We start from the raw sequence: 17,443 nt of genomic DNA, 5'->3' as shown, positions 1-17,443 counted from the left end.
CCATGCCAGACTCGTCCCCCATGATCTTACTAAAAAGCTGCAGGGGTCTGACATCACCTCTGACAGCCGCCGCCTGGTATCTTCTATTCTGGCCTCCACTTCTTGGACCTTGAAGAAGACCTACCATCTGGGGACATTATGGGGAAGAGGGGGCTGTTTTGGAGTCTCCACCTGCTTGAGTGACGATGACGGGGCAGGAGGATAAGCGAGGCTGAGAGAACTGTTTGAAGAGCTGCATGTTGCGAGGTGGAGGCCGATGGGATGGCTGTCCTTGCTGTTTGTTGAGGGGGATGATGAAGATAGTGATGAAGAGCCCTTCTTGATGTTCAGCCTTTGAAGTGTCCTTGGAAAGAGACTTAACAAAAGATTTCATTAAGTGACGGTGGCGTGCGTGTGATGGTGCAACAGTGGTAGGCGCAGGAGTGGTTTCTCGAGACTCAACATCATTGGACAAGGACCTGACCAGGCTGAGGAAAGGTTTGGAGGAGGTCAGCGCTGCAGGCTTGCAAGGGGAGGAGCTGGAGCTGTGGACGGCGGATTGGCTGAGGGTCGGTCAGAGGCCAGGAGGAGCTCGCAGGAGGGTTGGAGCTCAGGTGGGTGGGTGGAGGTGGGATAATAGTCATGGCGAGAGAGGGTGTGTGGATCAGGTCTGAGGGCTGCAAAGATAGGGTGGTGGATGAAACAGGAAGCACCGCACTCCTGAGGTCTCCACACCAGCAGATTCAAAGCAGCTTCTTCTTTTGCCTCCAAGCCCGTAGTGATAGACTGGTCATCAGCCCCTGAAGCTTCTAAACCTTGAAGTCCCCCTGCACTACCAAGCCCAGATTTATCCCCAACAGATGCAACAGGTACCCCAGAGCTCCTCGTCCTCATCATCTTCCTCCTTCCCCAGAGCAGAGAAGTGGATGGTGATAGTGTCACGAGAGAGGGAGCGCTGCACCTGCAGCTTAGGTCCAGGGGCGTGACGAGGGGGAGGAGTGTCAGCATGCTGGCCACTTCCCCTGCTGCTGCTGCCCTGAGTGCTCATCACCACCCTGCACAGGGCTCACAGCCTGGGAGCGACAGACAGAGACATAAGCAATCCACTGTTAATAGCCACAGAAACGTTGGTAAGAAACATTTTGTGTGTAAGGAAGGAGGTTGAGAAAATGCAGTGCAAATCACTAATGTGATTAAATAACTTCAGAGATCCCCACATACACACACACACACACACACACAGGACATAGCATACAAGAGATCAGCCTCACAGCTCTTCATTCATTCTAATGTGAGTAGACCGGACAGGTATGTCCATGCTTCTCGATCATTAGCCCTCATTATGCAAGGCTGTAGCTGACAGACTCGCTCTCAGGCCTGGCCTCTGTGTCTTACAAGCATCCTACTCATTCACTCACCCCCGCTATGGCAACATGATTAATGGGTTACTTCAGAACACATGAGCCTTGAGGAGCAAGGCTGTATTTAACTCCACCCTCCATGGGGGGCAGACCTCAGCTGACTAAATGCTGTAAGGTGGTGAGGATGAAAAAGGACAAACAAAGGGAAGGCTGCTACTCTGACTAGTGGATGGATGAAATTATGATTATTATAACTTAAAACTGATTTAGTTTTGTCCAGTTGGGGGCAGTGCTATGAGTTGAAAATAATGCTGACATATTATCACCTTAAAAAGATATGGCATTACGGATTTTTTTCACACATCTATCACATACAAAGCGACAACAACATTCATTAGTGGACTTATTTCTGGCTACCTGTTGAAGTCAAGTGCTTGAAATGGTCTGGTATTCACCGGTACGCACTACCGGCACTTCTACCTTTTACTCCGTGAAGCTGCTGGCACTCTTTTCTGCCCACTCCATATCAGGTTCCCTAGGCGATTCAAAATAGCCCTAAATAAACTGCATTACCCATGGTGCACTACATTACTCTCACTTATTCCCATTGTTGTCTGCCTGCCTTTCTCTGTCGGCGGCTAGTCTAAGTAAAATTATATAAACTTTACAAAGCCTGGCTCTACAAGGGCACAAAGTCAACAGATCATTTGTGTCACACACTTAAAGGAATTAAGGGCAACCTTATTGGGTACCTTTTGTTGAAACATTTTCAACTTTTGTTTCTGGTCATTGTCACTTTTTGTGAACCGACCAATTACAGCCTGGATGGGGTAAATGTTGACCAGCTACAGCAAACTTTCAAATGTTGAACATATTAGGGACTAACTACCAGCCCATTTCCTTGCACATGGATTTAATAAAGAACAAAACACAGTAATTAACAATATAAATGTTGGTTGTGTATTTAAACTGCTGCATTGTACTAATACACTCATTTGTACAAGTTGTATGTGTTTGGGTGGGGGTACACGGCAACATGCAAATAAGGGGAGTTCTGGGACTTAGTGTTTTCCTCTTCAAACACTGGTGAAGTCAAGTATTTTCATTTTACCTGTGTTCTGGTCAACACCTACTCCAAAGGGAAATATCTGGATCTTTAAAGGCTAAATGTTATGTTTGTCTGTCTGTCTGCCATTTGTCTGTTTATTGAAAGCTTTTAATTGAGTGCTGCTGCTGTAAAAATGGTGACAATGAAAGCGTTGAGACTGAACCAAAACAGTACAGTTGAGGGCCATTAAACAACAATGACCGGAAAGATGCTCTTTATAACTGAGGGCAACTGCAGAGTCAGGTGATAATTCTCTGAGGGTTTGACATTAAGAGCAACATCCTTCACATTGCACAAAGTCATTTAACCCATTGTTGATGTAAAAAGATTAAAACTGAGGGTGGAGATATTGTGTGTCCAAACTCATTTAAAATGATCAACCTCAAAATGCAGAGATTTAATCAACAAAAATGCAATCAATATCAGTATTTTGCTCATTTATATTTATAGCCCAATATTGTTCTGATACAGCTCATTTCATTTGTTTTTTCTGTCTTTTAGTCCTTAAATTGTGTCTTTTACCAGGCTATGACTGTCATGTATTGCATTATTTTTGTGCTTTATGGGGCTCTAAAAACATAAACATAAATATAAAAAAAAGCTCTTTCCCCAACCCAAGCACAAATATATGCAGAATATAATTGAACTATTAGGCTCCAGTGATCACAGGAACAAGGCTTCTATTGTACAGTCTCAACACAGCGGAAACAAAATCATTCAAGTGATTTCACTGAATGAGGCCTCAAGTTGTTATTGAGTTATTGTGCCCGTTCATTCCTCCACATTGCATAGAGTCCATCATGCCTGGTTAGCATTATCAAACAGGCAGCGCAAGACAAGCATGTACACACATATACAGTATCTCACAAAAGTTAGTACATCCCTCGCATTTTTGTAAATATTTGATTATATCTTTTCATGTGACAACACTGAAGAAATGGCACTTTGCTACAATGTAAAGTAGTGAGTGTACAGCTTCTATAACAGTGTAAATTTGCTGTCCCCTCAAAATAACACATCACACAGACATTAATGTCTAAACCGCTAGCAATAAAAGTGAGAAAACTTCTAAGTGAAAATGTCCAAATTGTTCCCAATTAGCCATTTTCCCGTTAGTGTTACAAGGTCTCAGGTGTGAATGGGGAGCAGGTGTGTTCAATTTGGTGTCATCGCTCTCATACTCCCTCATACTAATCACGGGAAGTTCAACATGGCACCCTAAAGATGATGCACAAGAAAGCCAACAGTTTGCTGAAGACAAGCAGACTAAGGACATGGATTACTGGAACCCTGTCCTGTGGTCTGATGAGACCAAGATAAACTTATTTGGTTCAGATGGTGCCAAGCATGTGTGGCCTACAGGCAAGCATGGTGGTGGGAGTGTCATGGTCTGGGGCTGCATCAGTGCTGCCGGCACTGGGGAGCCAAGAATGCCAACATGTACTGTGACATATTGAAGCAGAGCATGATCCCCGCCCTCTGGAGACTGGGCCGCAGGGCAGTATTCCAACATGATAACGACCCCAAACACACCTTCAAGACAACCACTGCCTTGCTAAAAATGCTGAGGGTAAAGGTGATGGACTGGCCAAGCATGACCTAAACCCTATTGAACATCTGTGGGGAATCCTCAAACAGAAGTTGGAGGAGCGCAAGGTCTCTAACATCCACCAGCTCAGTGATGTCGTCATAGAGGAGTGGAAGGGGACTCCAGTGGCAACCTGTGAAGCTCTGGTGAACTCCATGCCCAAGAGGGTTAAGGCAGTGCTGGAAAATAATGGTGGCCACAAAATATTGACACTTTGGCCCCAATTTGTTAGTTTTTTTTGTTTGATTTTTAAAAAACTTGTCCTGCCCTGCAGCCTGGTATAGAGTATGAGGGGCTGGATACCATATTGTGCCAGACAGATTTTACTTTAACAAGAGAGTATTAATATACTCCTTTGTCTGTTTTATTATTTATTTAAATTTATTTGTCACCGGGCCAGACAGGGGACAGACAATTTGGACATTTTCACTTAGGGGTGTAATTACTTTTGTTGCCAGCGGTTTAGACATTAATGGCTGTGTGATGTGTTATTTTGAGGGGACAGCAATATTACACTTTTATACAAGCTGTACACTCACTGCTTTACATTGCAGCAAAGTCTCATTTCTTCAGTGTTGTCACATGAAGAGATATAATCAATTATTTACAAAATGTGAGGTGTGTACTCACTTTTCTGAGACACCGCACACCCATGCACAGAATGATACGCACAAACATGCAATTTGCACACACACAAAGTCACTCTGGCTTTCTGCCAGTTGATAAAAAATATGTTGGAATGAGGGATCGAGGTGATCAGCAGAGCAGTTAGCTTGTGTGATTGTCTGCGTTTCTGAGAAGCCCCGGTGCCCTTTTAGGCTCTCTGGTTGGCACCACATCTCCAGAGATTGTATTTGCTGGGATAACATCACATTTGACTTTCCCAGCGAGCCATTCACTTGCCTCTGATACAGTGGGTTGTGTGTGTGTCATTTTGGGTATGTGTGTGTGTTGCTTCTGTCGTGGCTGTGCTAGGGGCACAGGAGATTGAATAAAAAACGAGGAAAGAGAGAGACAGAAAGAAGAGCAACAAAAAGGAGGAAGATGAAGACCCTCGGGGGGGTCTGTAAAGGCTGCATACAACCTTTCAGAAACAAGCTTTTGAAGTGGAATTCACTTAAAGACAGCAGAAAGGCAAAGATTGAGAGAGAAAATGGGGAGGATGACACAGACAAGAGAAAGTGATGGGGAGGGGATAATTGAGTGGGGAGAGAGAGCCATAGAGATGGAAGTGGTTGTTGTTGTCATTAAAGCCTGAAGGACGGACTACAGCACTGTGGAGGCTGACAGGGTGAGCAGAGAAGAATGCCTGAGTTCAGGTCTGTTTTTTCAGGAGTCGGGTTTTAGGAAGGCGTCTGTCATGTTAAATGTGTAGCTTGTGTACCACCACAAAAAGTACACGCCACATGTGTACTACCACATGCACACACACAACTGAAAAAACACATAAGATTCAAACACAACGCATATAGAGTTGAATGGAACAATTTTACACAGATTTCCGAGAGATAATGTATCTGCAAATTTTTTGATGAATTACTATTACTAATTTCAAGCACAACTGCCAAACATTTGTTGGTTTTAGTTTGTTAAATGGGCATAGCTGCTTTATCTTTGTGATAAGGGATAGCAACTGACATTTGGACTGTTTGTAAGACAAAACAAGCTATTTAAAGATGTAATTTTGGGCTGTTGGAAGGTATTAACAACCTTTTGACCTTTTAATAGACTAAAAGATAATAATAATACATATTAATAATTAATTAATCAAGAAAATAGATGGAAGCCTAATTGATAATGAAAATAATTCTTAGTTGCACCTCTCTATGCTTGTATGGAGCTACTTAGTGATTAAAATATAGCCTACATAAATTTGTAGATACCGGCATCTTCTATGTTATTTACTTGTACATTTCAATTTCTCTGGTGCATATTTGTATTTGGACAGTTAATAGACTGTATATAAAAAAGTTACAGCCATTTTTTTGCATAGTTTTAACATACATAAAAGAAAGTATTACTATGAATTAAACTCATGCATAGCTCAAAAGATCTTATGCTACATGAGAGCTAAAACATGGATGACATGTAGGAAACACATCTAGTGCCTTTCAGGTAGAATAAAGCGCAAACTGCACAATGTTTGCTGACACACCCACAGTTGTAGTTATTTCCTCTCATTAATGCACCACTGCCTGTGTTTGTTTTAGATGGATGGATGAGGGGGAGGAGGAGGAGGAGGACAGGAGTCGAGGTGAGTCGAGGTGAGTCTGGCACAGAGACAAAACTCATCCAATTAAACAAAGTAAGCATGGCCACTCTAATCAGCTAAAGCCAGCACCCCAGAAGACAAGAGAGGAGGGGAGGCAAGTTAAAAGCAGCAGGGTAAAAGGGTAAGCCTGTGGGAGGGGGGCGAGTGTGTGCGTGTGTTCTTTCACGCCCTGAGGACCCACTGTCCTTATACAAGAGTGCCCCCCCATATAAACATGTTTTATAGCACAGGAAATAGACAGTAAAAATACGGATACATTATTCTTCCTTATCAAAATCCAGCGCCTACATTACCCACAATGCAACTCAACAGCCAACAGGTTGGTCTGAGAATTTGGGTGTGTTATGCTAGTAGCAGCTAATGTAGCTTCGATGTGCTAACCACAAGCAAAGATGAGGAGTAAGCTACAGAGGTCTGGTGAGCTTATTTCTCTCTAACTCCACACCCCAGGTTTCTTTCATTTTAAAACTTGTAGTCTCCAGCACCAACCCACGCTCAGCATGACATCACTTGAGTCAGTTTATCTGACTTGCATGCAGCTCCCTCTGAAGCCACAAAAGGCTTTATACAGCTTCTTTCTCGTATCATTAAATTATTACACTTTATTTAAAGACCACTTATCAAAACAAAGTACGAAGTGCGTCACAGAGACACAGAGAGAAAGATGAAATAAAATGCCCCAGTGAATGATAAAATACATGACATTTGCAGTAGTACTCCCTGACCCCTGTAAACAGACTTTAATAAGTAGATTTACCCTTTAAGACTTTTACAGTCTCTAAGCACAAAATGGCGACAACATATCTGTATTTGTGGGAGTTATGGAGTTAGTCATGGATCAATATCAATGACTCATCAGTTACTTCCGCAGGTGCTGAGATTTTTGGCTTTTAAAAAACCCACTTTCAAGCCTGTGCTCTGATTTGGAAAGAACACATCCACAGCCTTACAATGACGAGGAGGATGTGGGCTGAACAAACCACGGTCAAAGTGGGATAATTTGCATCATGATATATTTTGTGGGTATTTCTGTTGTATTTTCTGTTAAATTTTTCAGCTGAGAACTTCCCAATTCTGTCTTTATCAGGCCACCCTAATTTATGCCAGAAACAAGTCAGTTTAGTCCCTTGGTTGCATTTGAAAAATCCCTGAACTACGGAATACTTCTCTTTAAATATTAAAGCCACTTAAGGCAATTGTGACGTGTGATATTGGGCTATATAAATAAAATTGACTTGACTTGACAAGTAACAGTGTGCTGATGTGATTGGATGCGTCAGCAGGTGTCGAGGACACACTGACATGACCTCTGCTGAAGGATATTAAGTTTAGCATGCCAGACTTCCACAGAGGGGAGATCAAATGGAAAAGTAAAGCAAGGAAAAGAAATGAAGATGGGCGTCAGGAGCATACTAAGCAGATGACTGAAAAATGGGGCAGGAGGAAAATGGAGAGCGAGACAAGGAAGAAGCAAGTCGGTGAGGCATTCAAAAGGGAGGGTGACGGCGGGAAGATAGATTGGGTGAGACGGAGAGATGGGAGATGAACACGGGATGCACAGAGAGAGAGAGGGGCTGATGGGGCAGTCGATTGACACTAATGCAGTTGCCTGGACATGTACGAATGTAAACAAAAGCTACAAAACAAAGGGACTGTGGACTGAGGGAGTCAGGTACTGAGCAGAGAGCTCAACAGAAAGGCTGAAGAGGGCCCCTTGTCCTCCAGCACACAAGGGGCCACTGACTGAGATTCTGCAGCAGAGCGGGTAAACACACCACAAGCCTTTTTTTTTCATGCTCCACTGCTCTCTCCAGGGAACACTGGTCCCAGTCATCACTAGCACCCTAGTTACACTACACTCATATACAGTACTGCGCTCTCACATACAGTATATGTAAATGTGCTGTCCACTTACAGTATATAAAGGAATGCAGCAAGGGAATAAAGGGAGAAATGACAAGAAAGTAATATTCACTAGATGTTTCCATTGTTTCTTCTGAAAAAAAACAATGAATTAAGACAGGAAAATAGACAAGGGGCAGGAAGATGAGCTTAACATGGACGAAAAGGATGGCCGGTTCATCATCACATCGTCTTTACAAGGCGACACGCAGGCCGAACTACACCCTCTTTCGCTTACCATAGAGGGAAACTCCTGACCTGACTCTTGACAGTCAGGAAGCAACACAAGAAGCAGTTCTTAAAATAGCTGTTGAGGTGTTAGACCCATAACACCGGGGCTGGCCACTTAAAGCGCTCGCTGGAGGACAGATGGGCGGAGGAATAAAGGGGCGGACGCGGAGGAAAAGAAGAGGACGGAGCCACAAGAGAGATGACTTGCTTTCCAGGACAAGGCGAAAAAGTGACATAAGCATAGCTGTTCTGAAGCATGACTGGTCTCTCCACAGCGGTATCTGCCGTACACAAGCCAGTGCTCATTAAGGTTTAACTAAAACTGTATAAACTTTTTTTTAACTAAGCTGCAGGCACATAATTTTTTTGCCAGTTTTCAATATTAGGGCTGCAACTAGCTATTACTTAGTGACAATAGTTTTCCATTATTCACTTAATTTATTATTCTATAAAATGTCACAAATTAGAGGCCAAGTTGTATCTGACCAAACTATTTTCATATTAATGGCAAAGAAAATATAAATTCTCAGCCGGTTTTACAAACTGTTTTGATGTAGTTGTTCCATCATATTGACAGTGAGCAACATTAATGTGTGATGTGTCAATGCGGCAGTTAGACAATACATTTGCAGCAGCAAACAGCAACAGACGTGCACTCAAACCTGCACGTATGAACACACAAACTGTGCACAGAGCTGCACGGGGGTCTGAGCAGATCCACTGGCAGCATTATGAGCTCCGGTAGCATCAGAGGAAACACTGGGCAGAGGTTTCGAACGGTGAGCATCACTGCTCTGAATCACATAGCCCTCTCTTAATGAAAAGGAGAATAAAACAACAATAAAACAACAGCCAGGGAGATAAAGAGCACTCACGCAGCTGCTGCGCTGGATCAAACCGGTTTTCTTCACCTCTCTCTCTCTCTCTAACCCAGAATCCACCATCAACATGTCAAACATCAAACCTTGCCGTGCAGATCATCTGGTGGTTGCCATGCCAACAGTGAAGCTTTCATCTTGCTCGGCACTTGCATCCTTTTGTTTGACAGGGCAGCTCTTCCTCATTGTATAACCGTGGTCTCTGGACTGTGTATGTGTGTGTGGTATGCGTGGGCACTAAATAAAAGCACACAAAAGAATGGAAAAGGCTTGGATCTAACTATTTGAGAAAGGTGAATGACGAAGAGAAATCTGTGTGTTTGTAGGCATCATTTAGCTGTATTGGGGAACATTGTCTCAATTATTAAAGAGTGTCTGATCAATTAATTACCTCTAATTATGGCTGTCAACATCAATAGCCTACACATTCGCGTGTGAGTCTGGTGCCGCCTAACCCGATTTTGACAGTTTTGAGGTCAAAAAGTGGATGAACGCGCAGTCCTGACTGAACGCACACATAAACACGCAAGCATCCAAATATTAAACAATTTATAATCTGTGAAAAGCTGCTTGACAGCCCAGCAAACATCCGTAGGGTTTGGTATTAGTCATAATCCACCCAATTGCATGATGAATGGAGGGAGACGTGGGGGTGCAGAGACAGAGAGAGACAAACATCATCTGTGAGAGTGTTTGCAGACAAAGATTAATATTAGAAATGTTGTTATGCTATTATCCTGTATGACCACAAGGAAGAAGTGGCCCGTGTTTTTTCAGTGCTGTTTTGCAGAATTGTGCAGGAAATACAGTAAGTCTGATTAGTGATGGAAAGCCATAAAAGGAAGACTGTGAAAATGAGGACGGGAAGATAACAGCCTGTGACTAATAAGAGAAGAAGAAAAAAGAATCCTAACATTTGAAATTAGTATACATGGATCACTGTGTAGGGTTGTCGCACACTCTCAGGGTGATAACAAAAAGAAACCATTTACATAAAATTTGTACACGGTATTTACCCCAAGTTCCTGCTCCTAGACTTCGAGAGGCAGCCCTGCCAGACAGACCGACATCATTACAAGATTCTAGGCCACTGAAAGCAGCTCAAAATATCCAATCCACTTATATATCCCCCCCCCCCATTTTGACAGTGATGTGCCACACAATAGAGGCATCAGCACTGAGACTGAGCATAATTAGCATATTGGTAACACAGTCACACAAAGTCAGCAGCAGTGGTGGTAAGTGAGAACCAGTCGACACTTTTCTGAATTGTCAGTTACAGAAAAGCTCATTTTCTCCATCTTAAATAGAACAAACATGAAACAGTTATCAGATAGTAGAATCTTAGGTGATTTAAGATAAGGCTGTACCCACAGAATCTCATAGAAACCTAACTGTAATAAGTCCCACTTACCTTGTACATAACATATAGAAGCAACAGCATTGCGTTAATAGCATACGCTTTAGCTGAATGGTAGTAAACCAGGTAAGTAGTGCCCAGAAGGCCAATACTGTACATCGTCACACATTGGACTTCATCACAAACAGACCCCAGACAGTTCGGATCGGCAGACACACCTCCTCCACTCTTGTGTTTAACACCGGAGGCCCCCTGGGCTGTGTGCTCAGCTCCTTCCTGTTCATGCTGTACACACGACTGCATCCCGACATGGAGAGTACACTGTTGTGAAGTTGGACGACACCACCACCATTGACCGGATTTCAGAAGATTATTGGTACCCATCTACCGAGCATCAGTTATATCAGTGAGGTGAGGTGCCTGCAAAGAGCCCAAAGGATACTAAAAGACAGGACCCACCCCAGCCACAGCCTGTTCACCCTGCTAGTGTCTGGCAAGAAATACAGAAGAATCCAAACTTCAGAGCAGCTTTTTTCCACAGGCCGTGAGACGACTTAAGTCATCCTCAGCACTGCACTTGTTATTTATCCACCGATCTAGTGTATATAATTTTTGTATAAAAAATGAGTTTTGTATAACTTTTTGTGAGTTGCATAAATAGAACTACAACTTAATCTCATTATACAACTGTGATTTGTAAAATAATAAAGAAGAAGAAGATACTATTGTCATATACACATACATGTTGCGAAATTCATTCTCTGCATTTAACCCATCCCTCAAGGGAGCAGTGGGCAGCCGCTGTGCAGCGCCCAGGGACCAACTCCAGATCTCTATCGGTGTCTGGTCAATGGCACTGACTGGAGAACCTAACATGGTACCTTGCACCTTGTCAGTGTCACTCTTCAAACCTCAAGTGTCAAGTGTGTACTGTGTGTGTCCATGTAATAAGATAAATACATAATCTAAGGAAGCATAGATCATATGTAAATCCTCTGTGGTAATAACAGGCTGATGGAGACACAGTATGGCTCACACGAATGCCATAGCCAAAGGATGAGGCTAGTGTAAGTCTATATTTTTTGTTTTGTCAACAAATTCTACAAAAAGACCAAATCCAACAAACCCACTGAAGAAGTAAATGTTTAGAACAGGGTGCATAAACATCTTTTTTTTTAAAGGCTACAAAATTCCTAAAATAGCTGGGCACTGTAGCCTTTAGCAAATGTTACTCAAACAGGAGAAAATGGGGGGACCATTTTCAGCTTTGGATTAATACATGTGGTGCCATAGTGAGTGTTTACAGCAGCAGGACAGTGTGGGATTCAAAATAAACACAATGATGTGTTTTGAAGTGCAGGCGTGTGCCAGTTAACCTCCACTTAAACCGCACTGCATTCACCTCTACATATAACCGGCTAGCCTGCCTGCTGAGTGCAGTGCAGTGTGTGCATAGAAAGTGTGTAATCAGTGTGCAGGTCAAAACTCTGTATGTGATCTAGTCAACAGACTTCCTCCTTTCTCTCTAATGTTAACTTCCTGTTTGCCATAAGAAGAGGAAAGCACCACCCATTACTCTTGGTTTCTCTCTTTAGTGTAAGCACAAACAGATGTAGCTTTAGCAGAATAACTTCTTTTTCCAGGAGCAGTAAATCACTGCTTATAGGATAGGTCAGCTGCGAAGTATGTGCTTTGTCAGTGTGCTTTTATTAAATTCACATCCTGGTAAATAGCTGGTTAGAGAGTGCATACACACACATACACAGCAGCGTCACAAGCCATTACCTGTGACACTTGTGGCTGCCTGTCCCAGTGACAAGCGCTGACGGCTGCTCCACCGGCTTTTCCATTTAAACAATGTAGGATAATGTGCATGTACAGTTCATGTGTGAATGCACTCATGCATGTGTGTGTCCTGTCACATCAGAATAGTGCTGCATGTGTGTGTGTGTTATCTTGCAAACCAATCCATAAGCAAAGTCACTCTTTCCTCAGCACTTAGCATCAGTATCACATCCATCATCAGTGTGGCTTTTTCAGATCACATTTGCATTTTCTTCTCCAGAACTCTAACCACAGATACATTACATGGGCAAAAGTGTGTGGACGTCCATTTGTGATGGTTGAACATCTCATTCCAAGTCAGTGGGCATTTGTCTGCCATAATAACTGCACTCTTCTGGGAAGGTTTACCACAAGATTTTGAAACCTGTCTGCATAAATTTGCTCCCACTTAGCCACAACAGCGTCAATGAGGTCATCCTCTGATGTTGGGCAGTAAGGCCTGGCTTGCATGTGGTGCAACCCATCTCAAAGGTGTTGGATGGGGTCAGGGCTTTGTGCGGGTCAGTCAAGTTCTTCCACCATTACTTTATGAACCTTGCTTTGTGCATGGGGGGCATTGTCATGTTGAAACAGGAAAGGGCGTTTGTTTCTGTTGCACAAAGTTGGAAGCACACTATTGTCTTAAATATCAGTTTGTTGTAGCATAAAGATTGGAAACTAAATTTGAACAAAGGTAAACAAACAAAAATTCCCCAGCACAAAGGTATAGAAATGTATGTGCCTGCATACTTTTGGGGATGTATCTCCAGCCCAGTCAGAGCAGTTAAAAGATACTTGTCACCAATTTCTCCTGCTGTAGTCAACGTATATGACTTTGAATTTCAGCATATAAGGTCATCACTATACAATTAGTTTATTTTATTACTAAATTAACGTCTTAAATTTGTCAATTAGGACACAGAGACACATACAAACATGTACATGGTCATGACCTTGATCAGCATAGTGTGGATCCATGTGAGCTTAAAGTTAAAACTCTGACACACTGGGTCATACCATGAAGAATCAGCTTGCAAGATGCCCTCAAGCTGAATTATTTTAACTTTGTTCAAAATGTCAACTACAGTTTAACTTGAGAGTGCGCAGACTGCAGCACAACACACTTCTTCAGCTTTACACACACACACACACACACACACACAAACACACACACACACCGATGTTTTCTTAGTAAATGTTATATTTTAAACTTTTCTGTGAATCACCACTGTTAGAGAATGAAGGCCTTGTGACAACCTCCTTTTTTATTCCTCAAACAACAGCTTATTCAGATGGTTCAGCTGCCACTGTTTGCTTTTACCCTCACAGCAATTTGCCTAATTAAGCTTATTCCCTTTAGACTTGCTGACACAAACCCCCCTTCATCTTCAAACACACCTCTGTGTGGGACACAGCTGTCAGTGTACAAAAACAAAGGTGATAAATGCAGCATGTGAATATGTAATACAAAAAATATACTAACACATGTGTTTGCATTCAGACAGGAGCCACGGGCATGTGTAAAAATGTTCAAGTTGTGAATGAGGTTCGGGATTGAGTGAAGAGAAATCAAGATGAAGGAGACACAATGAAGGGGAGGAAAGCGAAGCAGGGAGCAGCCGTTCCATGCAGCGCTACCCTGTCTCACACACATACACACACACACACACACATATACATACAGTACAAGGTCAAAGGAGGAGATAAAAAATCTTACCTTGAAATTTTAGAGGCATTCAATCTCCTCTTGGAACACATCTTGCACTGACACACTGACAGCCATGGATCATAATGCTAACATGCCTAGAAACCCAAAGACAGGGAGATGCATTTGTTTAATGGGTAACGCACAGCTAATATCCTTCATATACAACATCTTATACTGATGTTGTGAACTTGTGTCATGCATGAAACTTGATGTTTTTCACAGCCACAACTTCAGGTGTGAGTGGGGCATAAGGGTGGGCGAGTGGTAAGGTTTTTAACAGTGATAAAAGCTTAACGCTGTCATGCAACATCTTACAGTTACCTCTACAGAATAATCACTTTTTTCACACTCTGTATTAAAAGCTGCGTTACAGCTCCGTTAAGGAACCAGTTCACATGAGGACACAGAGCAGAAACCCCCTCTAAATGATCTGATAAGCAATGTCACACAGGCACACAGTGATCTATCCCTGGAATAAAAAGGGGATTTTGGTGTAATTAGGTGACAAGGAGATGAAAGTCTGAGTAATCTATGCTGTGGCCTGCTATAAGGAGAACCAAGAAGAGAGGAGAGAATCCAGTAGCTGATGTACAGTTCACACCAGGCTACATGGATAATGAGCCACAGATGCATCAGACACTGCCACTTCCTAGAATAAATCATCAGCCTACACAGCTGTAATAGACAACACGATCCAAATGTGCTTTAACAGGGAGGTACACCACAATATCCTGGGCTGTACTGTCCTGGCAGCTTTATTTGCTATAAAGGGAAAGGAACATTTCTGCTGGTGGTGCTTTTCTTTTCCATTAACACTAATAATCTAAAACAAAAAACATATAGCTACGTCTCCTCTGGCTCCATCCGCCCCTTTGTCCTCCTCACATCTTGTCTCTAGCTCTGCGCCGGTTTATGTCTGAGGGCTGTAACACATCCATGGACCCAACAGCTGATTGCCAAAGCACACCGACACACAAAAAAGCTAAGGCATCTTTAATCTTACCGTAGTTATCGCATCTTAATGTGCAGGCCACTTGGTCTCGCTCTGCATCCAGCGCTTTGAATCTGTGTAATGCGATGAGGATCCCTGCGTGGATCGCTTTTTATTTGGAGCCTGCGGAGGGACGGAGCAGGCGAGGGGCTTGCTGGCTGGCCTGTGCACCCAGGCAGTTCACAGCAGATAGCTCCACAGTGATCAAACCTGGAACCCGGCGCGGCTTCTTTCCTTTTTTACGCCACAAATGTGCGAGCTCTCTGGGCGTGTATTGTTTTGGTGAATGGGAGATGGTCAGCGCCACACCCCCACCTCTCACCATTTAAACGATATTTACTCACAAAGAAGAAGCGTCCCATCGTCGCCGCTTCGGCGATTCATATTTTATTGTGTTGCAGCAGGAAAGTGAGAGTTGCGTCACGGCGTTGCAGTATGCAAGACGCGGATTCTCCTCCACGATCGGCACCCTGTCTGCCTTTAATAAAGGCTACATCAAGACAAGTGATCAGCAGGTGAAAACACAATAGCTCAAAAATAATGACTAATTCTTATCTTTGTCTAGATAGAACTATACAATAAAAGCTGCAGACACAACCTACACATGGATTAGATCCACCAGGTGCACAGTATGTCTGGTAGCCGGCAGGTCCATCCGAATATCGGCTGGTTTAATCTGATTATATTCGCTTGGGCAGGTCGCCACCTACCGGGCTGAGGCAATTACGTCAGGGGAAAGTGTCCACGTGAGTCTCCACTGAGAGTACAGAGAGGTGTCATCTGGGCAGCCCTTCCTCTCTCACCTGACATCACCTGTAAAAATATTTAGGCCTACAGATCTTCTGTTCGATCCACAAATGTTGATCGACGCATCTGAGATGATTCTCAGCAGCAACGTGAGAGCAGAGCTCCCGTCGAAGCGGTGTAGGGATCCATCTAGTGGACACTGATGCATCAGCAACAGATGGGCCCACAGTAAATCTCATATATTTGCAGACAGGAATAATGCTTAATAATAACCTTTTCTTTCTTTCTTTCTTTTTTCTTAATCTTCCGTGGTATACAATGTGCTATTATAAAGCTTTTATGTTATCACAAAAGGTACATTTCTCCTTAAATCATCAGTTTCTTCTTCCAGTGAAGGTGTTAAACCTATGAAAACCCTTCATTTGAGCAGTATTACCGCTGTTTACAAAATACTAGATGTCATTAATACAAGACAGGTATACACACACCTTTAAAGTTTTAAAGGAATTAAAATACAACTATTCCATTCATAAATTATGTGTCATTTTAGATGCATCAAAGTTGTGTTTATGGTAGTTTGTTAAATAATGTATCTCATTTAAAGCAGCAAAGTGAACCATATCCAAATCTATATATAAACAAGCAGTATGATTCACTGCAACGCACCTGAATACTTTATCTAATGTAATTTTACTAAATCTGGAGTTTCCCAGTGGTTTTCTACTGGAGGGTCCTGCTCATTTTGGGGAGAACATTGGTAACTGATATGTGGATTAGCAGCACCACCTTCAGGCCACAGTGAGCACTTAAGGTCAGTTGTTTTGTTAACGTCTTAGATGTGATTGATAAACCAAAGAAAGGGAGAGTGAATATCTTTTTCTGCAGTTAAAGGATAAAGGGGGTCAAAAGACAATTAACCCTTGAATCCCTAAAGAAAGGAAGCTTTCCCAATCTGTTGCCTGTGTCTGAGCTGGGTGTTGATCATCCACTGATGCTTCAGGATGTAAGCAGGATGCTCTCCTGAAGTCCCGCATCTTCCCACCACTGTCCCTGCTGTGAGCAAAGACTTTCACACTTGCTTTACCTTGTGGTGAAAAGGCCACAATCCCAACAAAATTAAACTAGCCACACATATTCTTACCCAGTATTCACTAATGAAGCCAAAATAGCCACATACACGCAAAAATGTCTGGTGGGTATAACATGGTATGTTGACAAACAGTTGTCTTTCATTTTTTGTGTCCTCATTTTAAAAGTCATTTGGGGAAATTTTTATCTTTTATTACAGACCGTAGAAGAGAGATGAGGGAGGGACAGATGAAACAAACTTAAACTAGGGTCGTCAGAGTTCATTGATAGTGTCTTAACCCCAAAGCTACTGGGGTGCCCTGTGTGTTCTCAAAATTTCAAAAGGCTGTAATCAAAACCTTCTTTCATCCACTACAAGGAGGGTGACATTACAAAAAGCTGAAGTCTGTGCCTTCAGCATGGATG

The 17,443-nt window shown here is 42.8% G+C and overlaps 1 long non-coding RNA gene across 1 annotated transcript; it reads right to left on the bottom strand.

Moving 5' to 3' along the window:
- Positions 1 to 861: 861 nt before the first annotated feature.
- On the bottom strand, positions 862 to 15,874 carry LOC119896352. The gene is made up of 3 exons (XR_005443205.1): positions 15,215 to 15,874; positions 14,221 to 14,306; positions 862 to 1,052 (listed from the first exon to the last, which is right to left on the bottom strand). It is a non-coding gene; the product is annotated as an uncharacterized LOC119896352 (long non-coding RNA).
- Between the last annotated feature and the right edge of the window lie 1,569 nt (positions 15,875 to 17,443).

The sequence above is a fragment of the Micropterus salmoides genome, unplaced genomic scaffold, assembly GCF_014851395.1.
Source record: "Micropterus salmoides isolate LMB-PRFRI ecotype aquatic unplaced genomic scaffold, ASM1485139v1 Ms_hic_scaffold_958, whole genome shotgun sequence".
Lineage (NCBI taxonomy): Eukaryota > Metazoa > Chordata > Actinopteri > Centrarchiformes > Centrarchidae > Micropterus > Micropterus salmoides.
Note: the sequence above shows the minus strand (reverse complement) of the source record. Positions and strands in the feature narration are given on the sequence as shown.